The sequence below is a fragment of the Nicotiana tabacum genome, chromosome 18 (genome assembly GCF_000715075.1).
Source record: "Nicotiana tabacum cultivar K326 chromosome 18, ASM71507v2, whole genome shotgun sequence".
Lineage (NCBI taxonomy): Eukaryota > Viridiplantae > Streptophyta > Magnoliopsida > Solanales > Solanaceae > Nicotiana > Nicotiana tabacum.
Genome location: NC_134097.1, coordinates 9,378,800 through 9,399,421, shown reverse-complemented (window position 1 = coordinate 9,399,421; position 20,622 = coordinate 9,378,800). Strand labels below are relative to the sequence as shown.

Sequence of the window (20,622 nt, the reverse complement as noted above, 5' to 3'; positions counted from 1 at the left end):
ATTTCATCTTCTTTGACTGTGGAACAAGAATACAAACTGATAGAAGTCGTGAGAAAATATAAAAGAGCTTTAGGGTGGACTATAGCTGACATCAAAGGAATCAATCCAGCTATTTGTACGTGTAGGATCCTCATGGAAGAAAATTACAAACCAATAGTTCAACTCCAAAGGAGACTTAATCCAGCAATGCAGGAAGTTGTCAAGAAAGAAGTGGTAAAACTTTCAGCAGCAGGTATTATCTATCCGATATCTGACAGCCCTTGGGTAAGTCATGTGCAGGTAGTACAAAAGAAAGGAGGTATGACAGTAGTAAAAAATAAAAATAATGAACTCATACCTACTAGAACTGTCACAGGATGGAGAGTCTGTATTGATTACATATGACTTAATGATGCCACAAGGAAAGATCGTTTTCCTTTGCCTTTTATTGACCAAATGCTTGAAAGAGTTGGATGCCATGGTTTTTATTATTTTCTTGACGGATATTCTGGGTATAATCAGATACCAATTGCTCCAGAAGATTAGGAGAAAAACACATTCACATGCCCCCCAAGGTACGTATGCTTATAGAAGGATGCCATTTGGACTATGTAACGCTCCTGCTACATTTCAGCGTTGCATGCTGGTAATTTTTTCAGATATGACTGAAAAATTTCTTGAAATTTTCATGGATGATTTCACACTCTTTGGTAAAATATTTGAAGATTGTCTTTATTATCTAATTTTGGTACTTAAAAGATGTGAAGAAACAAATCTGGTAATTGGAAAAATGTCATTTTATGGTGACCGAGAAAATTATTTTAGGACATAAAATTACTGCTAAAGGAATAGAAGTTGATAAGGCTAAAATTGATCTTATAGTAGGATTACCCCCTCCTACCACTGTTAAAGGCATTAGAAGTTTCTTAGGGCATGCAGGTTTTTACAGAAGGTTTATAAAAGACTTTTCAAAAATTACAAAACCTCTGACTAACCTACTGATGAAAGATGTGAAGTTTGAATTTTCAGATGATTGCAGAAATGCATTTGAGTTCCTCAAAGAACAATTGACTAATGCTCCAATTGTTGTTTCTCCCGATTGGAGCCAGTCATTTGAAATAATGTGTGATACAAGTGATAAATCAGTAGGAGCAATATTGGGACAAAAGAAAAACAAGATCTTTAGACCCATATACTATGCCAGCCGAACGCTCAATGAAGCTCAAATGAATTATGCAACAACCGAGAAGGAGTTATTGGCAGTAGTATTTGTGTTTGACAAATTTCGTCCTTATTTGATAGGAACAAAGGTTACAGTGTTCACTGATCATGCAGCCTTAAAGTATCTATTAGCAAAAAAAGATGCTAGATCTAGATTGCTAAGATGGATACTCCTTTTGCAAGAATTTGATCTCAAAATAAAAGATAGAAAAGGTTCAGAAAATCAGGTAGCTGATCATTTGTCACGTCTAGAGAATCCTCCTACTGAAATACTAGATATCCAAGAGGAATTTCCGGATGAGCATATCTTTTCTGTCGCGACGGTTATAAATAGACCTCCTTGGTTTGCTGATATTGCCAATTATTTAGCGGGAGGGTGGATTCCAAAAGATTTTTCTTACGAACAAAGAAAAAAACTTAAAAAAGAGGCAAGACATTATTATTGGGAAGACCCTTATTTGTTTAAATTTTGTGCAGATGACATAATCAGGAGATGTGTACCTGAACCAGAAATGAACAATATTTTAAGTCATTGCCATGATTAAGCTGTAGGTGGACATTATGGAGGGAGAAGGACGACAACTAAAGTACTTGAAGTCGGTTCTTTCTGGCCTACTTTGTTCAAAGATGTAAGAAAGTTTGTTGCCGCTTGTGACAAATATCAGAGAACTGGTAATATTTCAAAAAGACATGAGATGCCTCTTAACTCTATTGTTGTGTGTGAAATATTTGATGTTTGGGGCATTGACTTCATAGGTCATTTTCCTCCTTCTAATGGTTCCGAATATATTTTAGTAACTATTGATTATGTCTCAAAATGGGTAGAAGCAATTGCTACTAGAAAAAATGATGCTCGTGTTGTTTGCGATTTTCTCAAGAAAAATATCTTTTCTAGATTTGGTACTCCACGAGTTATCATAAGTGATCAAGGAACTCATTTTATAAATAGACAATTTGCTAGTTTATTGTCAAGATATGGAGTTACTCATAAAACAGGAACTCCATATCATGCTCAAACAAGCGGACAAGTAGAAGTATCCAACAGAGAATTAAAAAGAATTTTAGAAAAAAACTGTTGGCTCTTCTCGAAAAGATTGGTCTTTGAAGTTGGATGATGCTTTATGGGCGTACAGAACTGCTTTTAAAACTCCCATAGGCACATCTCCTTATAGATTAGTTTTTGAAAAATCTTGTTATTTACCTGTGGAATTAGAACATAAAGCATATTGGGCTATAAAATTTTTGAATCTAAACTTACCTGAAGCAGGTAAAGATCGTCTATTGCAGCTAGATGAGTTAGAAGAGTTCAGACTTACGGCATATGAAAATGCTAAATTGTACAAAGAAAAGACAAAAAATGGGCATGACATACTCATTCGCCATAAAGAATTTAAAATCAAAGATCATGTTCTGTTGTACAATAGTCGGTTGAGATTATTTCCAGGAAAGTTTAAGTCACGCTGGACAGGGCAATACACTGTAACAGAAATTACCCCTTATGGTACCATTGAAATACAACATATAAACGGGGAAGAAAAATTCAAGGTAAATGGTCATCGATTGAAGCCTTATGTTACTAGGATATTTGACAAACAGGTTTCAACAATCTTTCTTGCTTAGAAAATAATAATAAGTCGAGCTGACGACATTAAACTCAGAACTATTATCTCTCTTTTGTATTTTTTTAAGGTAATATTTATATTAAAAAAAACATAAATATATTTTATTATATAATTTATGTATATATGTATGTATGTGTGTGTGTTTATGTGTGTGGTATTTAGATAATATGTATTTATAAACCTATACTATAGCATTGTCTAATTTCTCTTTCTAATATATAAAAAAAAAAAAGAAGATAAAAAATAAAAATAAAAATGAATGAAATTGATAAAATAAAGAGATCTCACAGTTACGTAGTAGTGTAGATATAATTTTGAAATAGTATAAATATTATAAAACAAATCAAAGCAAAAAGAGGAGGGAATGGGTAACAACAATAAGCAGTGATAAAAAAGTTTTAAGTTTTGAAAATCTTTTATCACATCAATGCAAGTGTTGAGCCAGAACTTACAATCATTACCCGCTCTTGTTACCTTCCCAATGTTGTCTATTTAATTACTATTTTACTTTTACTTCAATCTACAAGAAACCCGCCTCTATCACCGGTCACACTCCCCACCAAACCTTTCAATAAATCCACAAATAAACTATACACTATATATTACATTTGTGTATATTAGTATTATAAATTATATGTATATATAAATTATTATATATATTTAATGTATAAAAGTAATATAAATTATATATAGATATATATTATTATAAATTAAATATTAGGAAAATAAATGGAGAGAGAAATCTCAAAACAAGTTTCTTATCCCACTGTCCCTAATCAGTTACAACCACCGAAACAAGATTTCACAACCGAAAAATCCATGATCAAAGCTTACTCTTGCAGTAATATAATCCCATTTCATCCTCTTCAACTTTACAACAAATAACTCTGTCCCTTTCACTGTAATCACCACTCTCCAGCTCAATCTACTTTCGTTAAAAAATTAAAATACTAACCAACATGGCATTTTTGAGGAGGACCCGTAGAGGAGGAAACTCGCAACAAAAGTCAAGACCCTGGTTTATGGATGATTTCGGAGGGAAATAGAACAATGGTGGAGGAACATGAAATGCAATTTTCTTCCTTAGATGGACAAAAGGCAGTTTATATGCTTAAACAAATCAGCTCCTTAGGATGAGAAATTTTCGTGCAAAAATCAGGAGACTACTCTAGAGAAGTTATACTCGAATTTTATGCAAATTTCAATGAATCAGAGCAGACATCAAAGATTCGAGCTAAAACATTCTTTTGCAACCCTACTTTTCTTAATGGCTTGTTTAACTTGAAGGATATAGATGATACTGATACACAAATGAAGATAAAAGGGGAAGATAGTGATTTTGTACAAGAAGCTGTGGAGATAATCTGTCGTAATGGTATTCGATGCATTTCGGGAACATATGAGAATCCATCAACCATTACATGTTCTTGCATGCTCGAAACATCTAGGACATGGGGGAAATTCACTAGCTCTCGACTGGTGCCATATATGAATAATTTTAGCTACAATCTGCAGAGGGTTCTTCTTCTGTATGCCATCAATAAAGGTCTACCGATAAATATTGGACGTATGGTATATGATGGAATGATCACTTGTCGTTCCAAAAGCTGTCAAATGTTATATTTTCCATCAACAATCACACGACTAGCAGGTGCATTTGACGTTCCGGTGGCTGATTTGAAAATTGTTAGGATGAAGGCCTTTATCGGTAAAGCATTTCTCAATGGTTTAAGACCTCCAAAAGGCCCGGATCAAGAGGCAAGCCCGGAAGAGGCATTGACAGACTCAAATGTTGGGAATTGGTTGCAACAGCTACTACAAGGACAAGTTCAGATGATAAAAAATTAGAAATCTTTTAAAAGTGATCAAATGGTCAAAGATGCAATGTTGGGTGCCAACATGACACAACTCATGAAAGAATTAACGGACACAAGAAACAACCAGAATGCAATATTTCAAACTTTGGAAAAACAGTTTGCCACTACATCAATGATGGGAAACTTTATGACCAGTCTTGTTAATGCTTTTAAACATGTCGATATCCCCACTTTTTCGCACTATTTGGTTATCAATCCTGGTAGTAGAAATCTTTATCATGCAGGAAACAATATGTATTCTATTTCAGGATACACGCAATCAATTCCACTACCATCAGCAACAATGTTTAACTCAACAGGACAAGGTGTATCTATTTTTGATACAACACAATTTTGTAGTGCGCCTTTTATGACCTTTTCTGATCTTGCTACAGCCACTGTTGGAAGTCCTCATAACTTCTTTAGTCAAGAACCATATGTTCCTCCAGTACATATGGAAGAAGGCGAATTCGATGCTCAACTTCATTTCTTCCAAGGGGAAGGTACTAGAGAAATAATTAAATCTTGAAGTGTTCATTCAGGAGAATGAACAAATTAGATATGTGGGTGGATTGTAAACTTTTTGTCTCTCTAAATCATGGTGTTTCGTTTAGTAATGTTCGTTCAGTAATATTAGTATAATGGCTAGTTATGTTTTTTTTTTGTTTAGTTGAAGGTGGAAGAACAAACAAGTAATATCCTTTTTGGTTGTATTTTTTGTAAATAGCAATAAAAGAGAGTTTGTAAATAGTATAACCTGTTGTTGGTATAATATCTAGTTATGTTTTTGCTAGTTGAAGGATGAAGAAACTTTGGGTTGATAACAGGTAATATCTTTTTGATTAACATGTTGTTTAAATTATGATGAAGGCCAATGCAAAAGAATCCTAACTTTGTCATGAAAGTCTCAAAGCACAATACTATCATATTTTTATTTTTATCTTTTAGTTGAAGATGAAGAAACTAGTTTTTATTTTTATTATATATTTTTTCTTTTGAAAAAAAAAAAGTACGAAAAAACCAAATACATATTTATAATAACAATAATTTGTACATGAATTAATTTCAATAAACTTTTGACAACACATCTAGAATATTTTAAGTCCGTTGAGCATTGAAAACTTCTAACTTTATGATTCTACTTTTGCAAATGTAAGTATCCTACTGTGATTAAATCTTTGAAAAATAAATAAAATAAATAAATAAAATCAAGACGTTATGGAGTGGTTATAAAATGAACGTCTCAGCAATTCGGAACGGGCGTCGAGAGAAGGAGAGCTGAGTAGACAACTAAATCCATTTCAGAGCTTTTCCTTTTCATTTCAGTTAGTTGTTCAGTACTTTGAATTTCTGCCCAGTCATTGCAATGGCTTTTGTTTCTAGTTCCTAATAAATTTTAGCTTTGAAAATTACTCTATATCCTGCTTTTAATTAAATAGGGGAAATTATTCTTTCTGAATATTTCTTTCTATTTTTTTTATCTAATGGACAAGAATATTTTCATTAGCAATACTAGCTCCAGTATGGAGTAGCCTATCATGTGTTGGGAGAATGACAGATCTTAATATTTTTATATAATAGTAAATTATTCCTCAATTTCACATGCTTGAGCTGAAGCTTTTTATTTAAATCTTATCTGCTTTATAGTTAGGTGTCATTTAATTTGTAACATCTATCTATTTCGTACTACATATTAACTTCTTACTAATTCTGTAATCGAAAGAGGCGGAAGAAGTAATATAGTAAATTTTGGTATTGATAGATGTTAACTTCTATTTAAAGACATCTAGCTCTTATATGTTAAAATTGATTTTACACTTATTTGTAATCGAAAGAGGCAAATATTGTAGTAATCAGTTATAACAAATAGGGAAACCGAAATGGACTTACTAAAAAAGAGTATGCTTTAGTTCAAGTATATATTTCTGGCTCTGTAATATTACTATTTTGTCGATTACTTTGAATAACCGAGAGGAGTACAATTAATTGTTCAACTTAAGTAATAATACATAAATGTAATCGCGAGAGACATTTATACATTTGTGAGAAATAGAAATTGAAGAATAGGTATATCTATTATATAATTAAAATATTAAGTGAAGTCAGGATCCCAACACCTTTTATTATATTTGTGAAAAATAAAATATTTTCTATTGCTCTACTCATGCATTTTAGTTAGTTAATTCACAAATCAACTCTTTTTGATTTTCTCAAATAGTAATTAAAACAAGAAACGTCTGTAGAATAGATAAACCAATCTCTGTGGGTTCGACATCTTTCTATAATATTATTTGACAGAGTACGAGCAAAACCTATACATATACCAGAAACTCGTCAACACTCCAAAAACCAAAACGAGACCTCCTGGCAAGTCACAATAGAAGAAATAGATATGGGAGAAGCAGTAAATAGGGGATCGGGGCTGTTACTCTCAAAACGACCGGTCGGGTCATTACATCCTCCCCCTCTTAAAACAATCGTTTATCCTCGAACGAGCATAGAGACATACCTGAAGTGGTGAAAATATGAGGATAACGGCTGCGCATATCCTGCTCGGTCTCCCAAGTCGCCCCCTCTACCGACTGTCCCCTCCCCTGAACCTTCACGGAAGCAATGTTCTTTGACTTTAGCTTTCTGACCTGCCTGTCTAAAATAGCCATTGGCTCTTCAACATAAGATAGATCCTTGTCCAATTGGACTGAGCTGAAATCTAATACGTGAGCCGGATCACCGTGATACTTCCGGCGCATCAAAACATGAAATACCGGATGAACTAATGCTAGGCTGGGAGGTAAGGGAAGCTCATAAACAACCTCCCCAACATGCCGCAACACCTCTAAAAGACCAAGGAACCTTGGGCTCATCTTGCCCTTTTTTCCGAATCTCATAACGCCCTTCATAGGCGAAACTCGGAGCAAGACCCGCTCTCCAACCATGAATGCAACATCGCGAACCTTTCTGTCCGCGTAACACTTCTGTCTAGATTGGGCTATGCGAAGTCTATCCTGAATCACCTTAACCTTTTTCAAGGCATCCTGAACCAAGTCCGTACCCAATAATCTGGCCTCGCCCGGCTCGAACCAACCCACTGGGGACCGACACCGCCTACCATACAAAGACTCATATGGTGCCATCTGAATGCTGGACTTATAACTGTTGTTGTAGGCAAATTACGTAAGTGGAAAGAACTGGTTCCAAGCACCCCCAAAATCTATCACACAAGCCCAGAGCATATCCTCCAGTATCTAAATAGTGCGCTCGGACTGTCCGTCCGTCTGAGGGTGAAATGATGTGCTCAACTCAACCCGAGTACCCAACTCATGCTGTAAAGCTCTCTAGAACCGTGATGTAAACTGCGTACTCCGGTCAGAGATAATAGATACCGGTACGCCATGAAGCCTGACGATATCACGGATGTAGATTCGAGCTAGATGCTCGGAAGAATAGGTAGTCATCACAGGAATGAAATGAGCCGAATTGGTGAGCCTATCCACAATCACCCAAACTGCATCAAACCTCCGCTGAGTCCGTGGGAGTCCAACAACGAAATTCATAGTGATCTGCTCCCATTTCCATTCCGGAATTTCCAATTTCTGAAGCAACCCACCTGGTCACTGATGCTCATACTTCACCTGCTGGCAATTTAGGCACCAAGCCACATACTCCACTATGTCCTTCTTCATTTTCCTCCATTATTAATGCTGCCTCAAGTCCTGATACATCTTCGCGGCACCTGGATGAATAGAGTACTGCAAACTGTGAGACTCATGAAGAATCAACTCACGCAAACCATCAACATTGGGCACACATAGCCTGCCCTGCATCCTCAATGCACCATCATCTTCAATAGTGACCTCCTTAGCATCACCGTGATGGACCGTGTCCTTAAGGACAAGCAGATGGGGGTCATCATACTGACGCTCCCTGATACGATCATAAAGAGAAGACCGAGAGACCACACAAGCCAATACTCGACTCGGCTCAGAGATATCTAATCTCACAAACTGGCTGGCTAAGGCCTGAACATCCAACGCCATGGGACTCTCTGCTACTAGTAGATATGCTAAGCTCCCCAAACTCTCTGCCCGATGACTCAAAGCATCGGCTACAACATTGGCCTTCCCAGGGTGGTACAAAATAGTGATACCATAATCCTTAAGCAGCTCCAACCACCTCCTCTGACACAAATTAAGATCCTTCTGCTTGAACATATACTGCAAACTCCGGTGATGGGTGTAAATCTCACAAGAAACACCGTACAAATAATGCTGCCAAATCTTCGAGGCATGATCTGCTAACTCAAGGTCGTGGACATGATAGTTCTTTTCATGCACCTTCAACTGTCTGGATGCGTAGGCAATCACCCTACCATCCTGCATCAACACCGTACCGAGACCAATCCGCAAAGCATCACAATATACAGTATAAGACCCCGAACCTGTAGGCAATACCAATACTAGGGTTGTAGTCAAAGCTGTATTGAGCTTCTGAAAGCTCGCCTCATATTCCTCTGTTCACCTGAACGGAGCACCCTTCTAGGATAGCCTGGTCATAGGTGCTGCAATGGTTGAGAAGCCCTCTACAAATCGACAGTAATACTCCGCCAAACCAAGAAAACTCCGAATCTCTGTAGCTGAGGACGGTCCGGGCCAACTTTGCACTGCTTCAATCTTCTTCGGATCCACCTGGATCCCCTCACTCGATACTATATGAACCAAGAATGCCACTGAGTCTAGCCAAAACTCACACTTTGAACATTTTGTATATAACTTCTTTTCTCTTAAGGTCTGAAGCACAGCCCTCAGGTGCTGCTCATGATCCTCCCGACTTCGGGAGTATACCAGAATGTCATCAATAAATACAATGACGAATGAGTCAAGATAAGGCCGGAACACACTGGGCATCAAGTGCATAAAAGCTGCTGGGCATTTATCAGCCCAAAAGACATAACAAGAAACTCACAGTGACCATATCTGGTCCTGAAAGCAGTCTTCGGGATATCTGGTTCCCGAATCTTTAACTGATGATATCCTGAACGTAGGTCAATCTTGGAAAACACTCTGGCATCATGTAACTGATCAAATAAGTCATCAATACGAGGCAATGAACACTTGTTCTTCACTGTGACTTTGTTCAACTGGCGGTAATCAATACACATCTGCATAGAACCATCCTTCTTCTTCACAAATAAGACAGGAGCACCCCAAGGTGACACACTAGGCCGAATGAAGCCATTATCAAGCAACTCCTGTAAATCCTCCTTCAACTTAGGAGGAGCCATACGATATGGAGGAATAGAGATGGGCTGAGTGCCCGGCAACAAATCAATGCCAAAATCAATATCTCTGTCGGGCGGCATGCCCGGAAGATCAGCTGAAAACACATCTGGAAAGTCCCTCACTACTGGAACTGACTCCACTGTAGGGGTATCAATACTGACGTCTCTCACATAAGCTAGATACGCGTCACACCCCTTCTCAACCATTCGTTGAGCTTTAAGAAATGAAATAACTCTGGTGGGAGTATACTCTAAGGTACCTCTCCATTCTAATTGCGGAAATCCTGGTATAGGCAGCGTCACGGTCTTAGCGTGATAATCAAGAATAATATAATGGGGCGACAACCAGTACATGCTCAAAATAATATCAAAGTCCACCATGCTGAGCAATGATAAATCGGCTCAGGTCTCAAAACCACTAAGAGCAATCAAACACGACCGATACACGTGATCCACAACAAAAGAATCTCCCATAGTAGTAGACACATAAATAGGGGAACTCAAAGAATCCCAAGATACTCCCAAATACGGGGCAAAATAAGAGGACACATAAGAATATGTAGAGCCTGGGTCAAATAATATCGACGCATCTCTATGACAGACCGGAACAATACCTGTAATGACAGAATCAGAAGAAACTGCCTCTATACGAGCAAGAAGTGCATAATATCTACCTGGCCTCCCCTCTAGGGCGACCTCTTCCTCCCCGACCTCCACCTCGGGCTGGCTGAGCAGGTGGGGTGGCAGCTGGCGCTGTAATCATAGCCTGAGGACCCGGTGGAGCACGTTGTGGCTGAGAAGTCTGTGGAGGTGTACCCCTCCTAATCTTGGGGCAATCCCTCACCACATGGCGAGTGTCGCCACACTCAAAATAAGCTCTGGGAGGGCGTGGCTGCTATGACTGGCTCGGGCCAGGTCTGCTGGACTGGCCGCTAGGAATACCCCGTGCATGAGGCACACTAGATACTGGCGATGCATAATAAGGGTCCTGGGGTCTAGAAGGAGTCTGGAACACCACTGGCGGTTAGAAGAGCTGAATGAACGGGGCGGCTGGAAGAGCTGAATGAACGGGGCGGCTCACATAACCCCTACCATGGCGAGCTGCTGGGGCACGAGATCCAAAATAATAACCAGTCTCTCGAGACTTCTTGGTCTCTCTCTTCTCTCTATCCCGAGCAAGCATGCCCTCCAATCTCCTGGAAATACTCACAACCTGCTGATAAGAAATATCCATCTCCAACTCCCTGACCATACTAATCCGGATACTGGGGTGGAGTCCCTCAATATACCGTCGACCCCTCTCTCGAACTGTGGAAACCAAGGCCGGTGCATGTCGGGCCAAATCACTAAAGCGAACTCCATACTCTGACACAGTCAAAGCACCCTGGCGCAGCTACTCAAACTCCGTGCACCATGAGTCCCTGAGGCTCTGAGGGACATACTCTCTCAAAAACATGTCCGAGAACTAAGTCCATGTAAGTGAAACTGCCTCATCCGGACTACTCAGCTCATAGGCACGCCACCACTAATAGGCTGCTCCTCTAAGATGGAATGTAGTAAAAGAAACCCCGCTCATCTCCGCTACATCCATAGTACGGAGAATACGATGACACTCATCTAGAAATCCCCGAGCGTCATCTGTAGCCAATCCGCTAAAGGTTGGTGGGTGGTACTTCTTGTACCTCTCAAGTCTGAGCTGCTCCACCTCAAAAGCTGCTGCCCTAACCACGGGCTGAGCTGGAGCTACCGGCTGCATTGGTACAATCTCTGGAACCTGATCGACCTGAACTCACTGCTCTGGGGTACCGGCGATGGGAGTCTGTACGCCTCCCCCGGCCTGAGATGGGGAAGGAGCAAGTGGAATCAATCCAGCCTGAGCTAAGGTGCTGAACATGCTCAAAAACTAGGCTAGAGTATCCTGGAGGGCTGGTGCAGCAACAGGTATCTCATGTGTCTGCCCTCCAGCTGGAGCTACTAGGGGCTCATCTGTAGAAGCTCGTGCGGGTTCTCTAGCTGCACCATGTGGTCGTCCTCTGCCTCTACACCGGCCCCGGCCTCTCGTGGCTCTAGCAAGGGGTGCGGGTGCCTGGTCATCAGATCCGCTTGTACGTGTCCTCACCATCTGTGAGAGAATAAAATACAAAAGTTTAGAATTTTTTTGAAATTAATAATTTTCGCATGACAAGGAATCAAAGTAGTGAAATTTTCCTAACAGTTCCATAGCCTCCCGAAAATAAGTACAGACGTCTCCGTACCGGTCCAAGAGACTCTCATAAACTGGCTTGTGACTCACGACACCTATGAACCTAGAGCTCTGATACCAACTTGTCACGACCCAATTTTTCCTTCCGTGCGACGTTGTGACGGCACCTAGTCCCTACAACTAGGTAAGTCTAACATTTTTGTGTAATAATAAAATAAAAATATAAATTTAACCAACTATTCAAAAATACACAACAATCCCAAAACTCGGAACATCGTGAATCACAAACTACAGGAGGAAAAGTCTAGTAGCTCTATACATCAAAGTCTATCAAAAGAAAATACAGAAGATAATGGATATGAGGAAGAGTAGAAATGAGACTCTGAGGTCTGCGGACGTGGCAGATATACCTTGAAGTCTCCAAAACTGTCCCGACTCACTGATAGTGTGGCTGATAAGGAGCACCTGGATCTGCACACGAAAAATATGTGCAGAAGAGTAGCATGGGTACACCACAATCGGTACCCAATAAGTGCCAAGCCTAACCTCGGTAGAGTAGTGACGAGGCCAGGTTCGGGCCCTACTGGAATATGATAATAAAGCAAGGCAAGAATGAAATATCGCAGTAAAATAAAGACTGAAATTTAACAAGAAAGAATTCATAGAAGGTAACAACTCAATACACAGAAATACAACAAGGGATCTCCCGAGATACCATCTCGTAGTCCCAAACGTAAATGTGCAGGGGGATCTCCCGGAATACCATTCCATAGTCCCAAAGTAAATATGCAAGACAGGGGGGATCTTCCGGAATACCGTTTCGTAGTCCTAAAGTAAACATGCAGTACAGGGGGATCTCCCAGAATATCGTTCCGTAGTCCCAAAGTAAATATGCAGTACATGGGGATCTCCCGGAATACCGTTCGGTAGTCCCAAAATAAATATCCAGTATAGGGGGATCTCCCGAAATACCGTTCCGTAGTCCCAAAGTAAATATGCAGTGCAAACAATAGAAATACAACTACATCACGAAATCTTATAATTTAGACTAAGTACCGGTCAAGGAAGAAGCGGGAAATTCACTAAGCATGTTGCACAGAGTTCACATAAGCAGTTAAGACATGTAGACATGCTGTATTAAACTAAACAAGATAGCTACAAAATAATGAAATAACTCAATTAAGAATGAAAATAGATTAATACTAATTAAAATGGTATAACTCAAAATAAAAATAAAACAAGTTGCTACTTAGTAAGAAAATCGAGTTTTTCCACAACTAGTCCGTGTACGTACTCGTCATCTCATGTACACGACGCTCATATATCACAATAGTTCCAAATCTTAGGGGAATTTCTCCCGCACAAAGTTAGGCAAGCCACTTACCTCGAACCAAGCTCAATCAATCAGTCACAATGCCTTTCCCACGAATATCCGGCTCCGAATGGCCCAAATCTAGCCAAAAGCAATTACATACCATAAATACAAACATAATAGACTCATCTAATTAATCAAATCAATAATTTAAGAAAATTTCAAAATTCATCCTAAAAAGTCGACCCGGGCCCACGTCTCGAAATCGGATAAAAGTTACAAAATCCGAAAGCCCATTTACTCACGAGTCTAACCATATCAAATTTATAAAAATCCGACACCAAATGGTCCTTCCAATCCACAAATCAAACTTTCCAAATCCCTAGCCTCCAACTCTCAATTTTCACCTTAAATATACACTAACTAGGTGGAAAAATAAATGGGGAAGCAAGATTATTGATAAAAAATAAGCACAAGGGACTTACCTCAAGAAACCCCTCAAAAATGCTCTCAAGAAATCGCCAAACCCGAGCTCAAAATTTTTAAAATGAGCAAAAATCGCGAACCTTTGCATTTAAGTGTTCTGTCTAGACATCTCGCACCTGCGAACTCTCTGTCGCATCTGCGACTATCGCAGGTGCAGAAATGCATCGCACCTGCGGCTCCCCTTCGCACCTGCGCCCAGCTTCTCGCATCTGCGACTCTCGTAGGTGCGGGAAAATCTTCGCACATGCGGTTCATGCCCAACTCCTTCTTGGCCGCATCTGCGACTCCTCCTTCGCACATGCGATCTCGCACCTACGGTCTCCCCTCCGCAGGTGCGAAAACACTATAAATCAGAAAATCTTCAACAACTAGTCTAAGTCTAAATTCAATCCGTTAAGCATCCGCAACACACCCGAGGTCCCCGGAATTTCAACCAAACATACTAACAAGTCCTAAAACACCATACAAACTTAGTCGAGCCCTCAAACTACATCAAACAACGCAAAAATCATAAATCACCCTCCGATTCAAACTTAATGAACTTGAAACTATAAACTTCTATAACCAATGCCGAAACCTATCAAATCACGTTCGATTGACCTCAAATTTTGCACACAAGTCATAATTAATATTACGGACCTACTCTAACTTCCGGAATCGGAATCCGACCCCGATATCCAAAAGCCCACTACCGATCAAAATCTCCAAAAAATCGACTTTCGCCATTTCAAGCCTAAATAAGCTACAGACCTCCAAAACATAATCCGGACACGCCCTTAAGTCTAAAATCACCTAACGGAGCTAACAGAACCGACGAATTCCATTTCGGAGTCGTCTTCACATAGTTCCGACTACGATCCAAACCCTAAGGCTTAAACCTCCATTTAGGGACTAAGTGTCCCAAAACACTCCAAAAACCAAAACGAAACCTTCCGGCAAGTCACAATAGCAGAAATAGATATGTGAGAAGAAGTAAATAGGGAATTAGGGCTATTACTCTCAAAACGACCGGCCGGATCATTACACGTGCGAGGAGTATTTATTGCATCCTTATGAGCGTTATTTTTTCCGGTGACAGACGGGACCGTTGCCTTCGATTTTGACTATCCCCGTCTTAGGTTCCACATGCTTTTGACGGCTACGTAACATAACATATTTTACCCTATACAAATGGCTATTCTGATATTGTCATATTGAGATGAACCAATCTATATATATCTATATAAAGCAGGGGACAAAGAAAGGTGATGTGACTTTCTCACCGACTAGGAATCCTATTTATCTTTTTTCTCATTGTTTTGACTTATTTATTGATTTATCTTATTTTTAGAAGGTAAAAAAATTGTGTAAATGCATTAAAGGGGGCGATTTTATTAGCCAACCGTTTTGACAGCCTTTCATTCTCCAAAAAAAAAAAACGGTTCACTATTAAGAATTCTTAATTTGTTTCTTTGCTTCCTAGAATGTGTAATCTACACAATACACACGGACCCAATATTGATCTTCTATATTTCTGTTTCAGGCAGATGCCTTCGGAAGAGGTTCGAGGCTAATAAGTACTGCGTAATTTAGTTTGTTATTTTTTCCCTTCAATATTTCTTTTTCATTTTACTTATTAATTTCTCATTTACTCCAGTAATTTATGCCTTACTTATCAACAATAAAATTTATGTTTTTCGTTTTCTTTTAATTCTAATATGTTAAAAGTTGTCATTTCATTGGTTGAAATAAATTAAATGCCTTAAGCTTAATGTATGGATTAACTCAATTACTTGAAGACCTTAAATGGGACAAAAAGTTCCGAAATTGATAAATATATAATTCAAAGAAAACAAATCTGACAGACAAATTTTTAAAGGACATTAATTCCTAAATATATAAAATATAATATAATAGAGAACGAAACAATATAATAACCTTTGTACTTTAACATAAAAATAATAGAGACCTGACAAATCTTCATACAGCTTTTCCATAGATATAAAATGTTACTACTATGGGGGAATGAAACAATAAAAGAACATTACTACTCCAAAACAACAATAATCGGTTATACTAAGACAGTGCTAATTTAAGGAATCTTTTTTTTTTTGGATTGATATAGTTTCCTAGGTACTGAATCCTGCGTAATGATTCTAATGTAACAGGGGAAAAAAGCTACAGGTATTAATAATAAAATAGATTAAAATTTAAAAGCCAATTTGTTTTTTCAAATTTGATTTTTTTTTAAATATTTATAATTTTTGAATATTATAAAATTTATAGTTCACAAATTTAATAAGATGCTCCATGATCGTGCGAAGCGCGATCTAATTTACTAGTAGTATATATATAAATGAAGGCTTTTAAAAAAGTGTTGTGACATGTTTCTTTTTGCCAAGAATCACACTTATCTTTTTTCTCAAATTTTTGACATTTTTCCTATTAATGTGCTACATTAGACAATCTAAAATTCACTTCTTAAGTACATTCTCTTAATTATACCTCCCTCAGTTGCTCTTCTTTCTCTCCCATTTCTTTTCAGTTTAGAAGCCTAAAAGTCTCTATCATTAATTCAGTAATTAATTTATGCAATATACACAACATATAAAACATAAAAATATATATGGCTCTAAGAATGCGACCTTCTTCATTAGCCAATGCACTAAAAATCTTATGCAATGAATAAGTTTGCTTTACTATACAGTATACAGTATAGACCATAAGAGGGTAATTTGATATCAATTAAAATGCGCTTTTGCTTTTTCGTTTTTAATCATTTTATTTGTGATCTTTGGATATATTTGACTATAGTTTCTATCTGTTAGTCTTTTTTATTCCACTAGGTCCCAAAAATGTGATTGCTCTGCATGTTCTTTATATTAGCATATGCATCATTTTATCTTTCTTTTTCCCTTCTCCTATAATTATTTAGTATAATTAGTACATTTTATACTGATATATAATATATTATGTGTAATTCTTTTATGACGTTGGTTGTTTTTTCCAAATTCCTAACCGTTTATTCTCTTTAATTCGTTTATTTTTCATTTGCTTATTATTTGGTTTCTTTTCGTATTCCAATTAAATCGGATAATTAACGAGAAGGTAGTTCAATATTTCTCATGTTTCTTCTTTTATATTTTTTTTGATAACTTTAAATAGTTGGCACTGACAATTTCACTTCCAATAACTTTTAATTATTTTATAGAGAAACTTCATATGCAGTAAAGAGGTCGGAAAAGGAAATTAACTTACTGGAATCTCTGCGAATTATCTTGTAAGATGGCCTTCAACATGGTCATTATTATAGTTATTTTTTCTTTATTGTACTATGCTAATTTTATATATTTGTAGCGGCATTAAACTATGATTTTTAATAAGTGCATAAATGAACAATATATTATGCAATATTTATTAGCGTGAAGAAAAGGAAGGAAATGCACAGACCTTCATATCTTTTTATTTTTACAAATAAATTTATTGCGGCCAATTATTGTAATTCTATAATCATTTGTATGTAGTTATAGGACTTAATGATACTTTTTACATTAATACTATTTTTTGAGCATTTTAGAAGGCTATAATTATGAAAGATTAATAAGTTTTGTTTCCACTTCAATTTGTTATTCCAAATACACATCCAATAAACTGGTAAACTGTTGTGGGCATGCAATAACATTTGAATGTATATAGTTATTATCGCTTAACTTTTATTCTCACTCTCTAAGATATCACAAACTATTTTACTGTCTAAGAAAAGTTTTTTAATTTCTTTTCTATAAAGTCTCTTTCCAGCAAAACCATCTGGGAAAAAAAGAAGAAGGAAAAATCTTAAAGTTTGTAGCTCCAACCCCACTAATGATAAATTTGAATATACTATCTTCATTTTAATTTTTAAGAGCCTCTAATCTTTCCAAAGAAGAATTAGTTTAGGTATATGGCAACATTGTAACTCTATATTAAAAATATTTGACTAGGAAACTCCCATACAAAAGAAGAAGAACAATCTTTAACGGCCGCGCGAAGCGGCGGTTTGTTTTTACTAGTAAGGCATATAATAATGGGATCTTTATATAAATAACTAATTAAATTTATTATTTATTTTTTCTAACAAGTATATATAAACTATATAATGATTATACATAAAACGCCAAAAAAGGAGAAATAACAGTTTATCTTTGGTCCAGATGTCCCTCAAGTCCTAACAAATAAATGAGTAAATTGGAAAACGATATAGGAAGCAACAAGGCGTTTGTAGTCCAACGGTTAGGATAATTGCCTTCCAAGCAATAGACCCGGGTTCGACTCCCGGCAGACGCATTTTTATGCAACTTTTTTATTTGTTGATTTTACTCTAAGAGGTCAAGGGTTCAAACCTCAACTAAAGCTTTTTCTTTTGCACATATTTGAGAGAGACTTTGTGGTTAAAAAATGTGATGAAGTAAAATTGAACTCAGGACCTTTTCTAACATAAATTTTTATGCAACTTTTTTATTTGTTGATCATTATTTGTTGATTTTGCTCTAAGAGGTCAAGAGTTCAAACCTCAACTAAAGCTCTTTCTTTTTTGCAGATATTTGAGAGAGACTTTGTGATTAAAAATTGTGATAAAGTAAAATTGAACTCAGGACCTTTTCTAACTTAAGACTCAACAAAATTAATAGACTAAATTTATTTCTTGTCTAGAAGTATGATAATTAAAGTTATATTCTAGTTCTTCTATAAATTTTGACACCGCTTACAAATTTTTTTTGCGTACGTCCGTGTGTGTGGTTGATTAATGTTCTAAATAATACTATGGTGCTTGAAACAAACTCTCAGAAATCAGTGACTCGGGGAGGATTTGGGAAACAGCATTCTCTCAAAGTTCCAATAAAGGCCTTCAAAAAACTGAAATATCATACACATCAAGTAGTATTCCTGAAAGGAAGCAACGTTAAAGTTATTTCCGTGGTGGCCTATAGGTCACGGGTTTATCGTTATTTTCTTGTGGCCAATAGGTCACGAGTTCGAACCGTGGAAGCAATAATTAATGATTGTATTATGGTAGATTGTACTACATCACACCCCTAGGGTGCGTCCCTTCCTCGGATCCTATTTAAATGAGTAATGCCTTGCGCACCGAGCAACTCCTTACCACGTAGTATTTCTAAACAAAAATCTTTTAACATACACATAAACAAAACCCAAGAAAATGGAAACTGACTTCAGGTTAGAGATATCAAGCAAATCCCGCGAAAATGGAGTTATGTAAAATATCCACACAAACAATAAAGTAAAATAAAATAAAATAAAAATGGACCATTTCCAACGGTGAACTCAAAATTTTATACAAGCGGGTTTAGTCAAAGAGCATAGTAGCCACTTGTATAAGCGGCACCGGTAAATAAAATTTGCTCGCTACTTAGTTTTGTTCATCATGTGGCCTCGAAATAAAGTCATTGATGCTATTTTATAATCAAAGGTGAGATTTTTTTTTATTTAAAAAAACTATTTATTTTTATTTTTGAAATTTTATCTATATATATAAACAAGTTTTACTTCAACAAATTTGTAAATTTATTAATTTTAACAATTTATTTTTTAACCAACTTAAAAATCTTATAACTCTGAGAAATTTAACATAATAAGTTAATATTTACAAACAAAAAAAGTAAAAAAGGGAGTTATGAACTAAACTAATTGATATAAACTTAAAGTAAAAGAGTAAACACCAAACTATAATTTTCAGTATAACACAAATTAACAATTCAACATACATAAACTAAACTACATTAAATTAAAAAATTACAAATAATCTCAACAAAGCACTCTCATGTTTTAGCAGAAACTATGCAAGAGAGAACCAAAATTCACTTAATGGAAAGATTTAATTTTTTTTTGAAGTAAAATAGAGTTTAATAAGATTAGCTAAAATAGTTACGTATATAACTGGAACATAAAATGCAATGTGGAAAAAAAGTAAGTTCGACGCTTCAGCAGAGGTTCAAACTTCTGACCTCCGCCCACATTATGAACCCTCTTTGCCACTGCGCTGCAGCTTCCATTTGTATCCAGTGGGTTCATGTCTTATAATATAATATTATCTTCTTTCATGATTTTCTGATGAAGTTCACAAGTGAAAATAATTAGTTTTTTCGATAAAACGGGTTCAACAACCCCTTGTTATAAGGTGGGTTCACCCTGATCATTTCTCAATTTGTGCGTGTCAACCTTGAAGTTAGAGAAGAAAAGAGAGTTTGTGACTGATGTTCCTTTTTTGAGTTAAATTAATTGACCCTGATGCATATAGCGACAAACTATACTGTTAATTCTGCATCTCTTGCCTGCAAACCTTAGTAAGACGGCCACATGCAAAACAATAACAACAACAACAAAATCAATATAATTTAAGAAGTGGAGTCTAGAGAGAATAGTGTGTACGTAGACCTTACTCCATCTTACAGGTAGAGAGGCTATTTCCGATAGACTTTCGGCTCACGAAAGACAAGAAAGAAGCAACAATACCAAGCAATAACAACAACAACATAGGGAAAAAACGCAACTAAAGGAAAACCAAGTAAGTAATCTAATAATAACGAAATACAAGTCTACCGCTAATACTCTCGACTACCTACTAGCCGTCTACCTTGATTCTCGATCTCCACACCCAAATTCATGAACATAATGTGAACATTAGCACA

General features: G+C 37.0%; 1 non-coding gene across 1 annotated transcript; it reads left to right on the top strand.

Moving 5' to 3' along the window:
* Window positions 1–18,187: 18,187 nt before the first annotated feature.
* On the top strand, window positions 18,188–18,259 carry TRNAG-UCC (transfer RNA glycine (anticodon UCC)). Its single transcript has one exon. It is a non-coding gene; the product is annotated as a tRNA-Gly (tRNA).
* The last annotated feature ends 2,363 nt before the right edge of the window (window positions 18,260–20,622 follow it).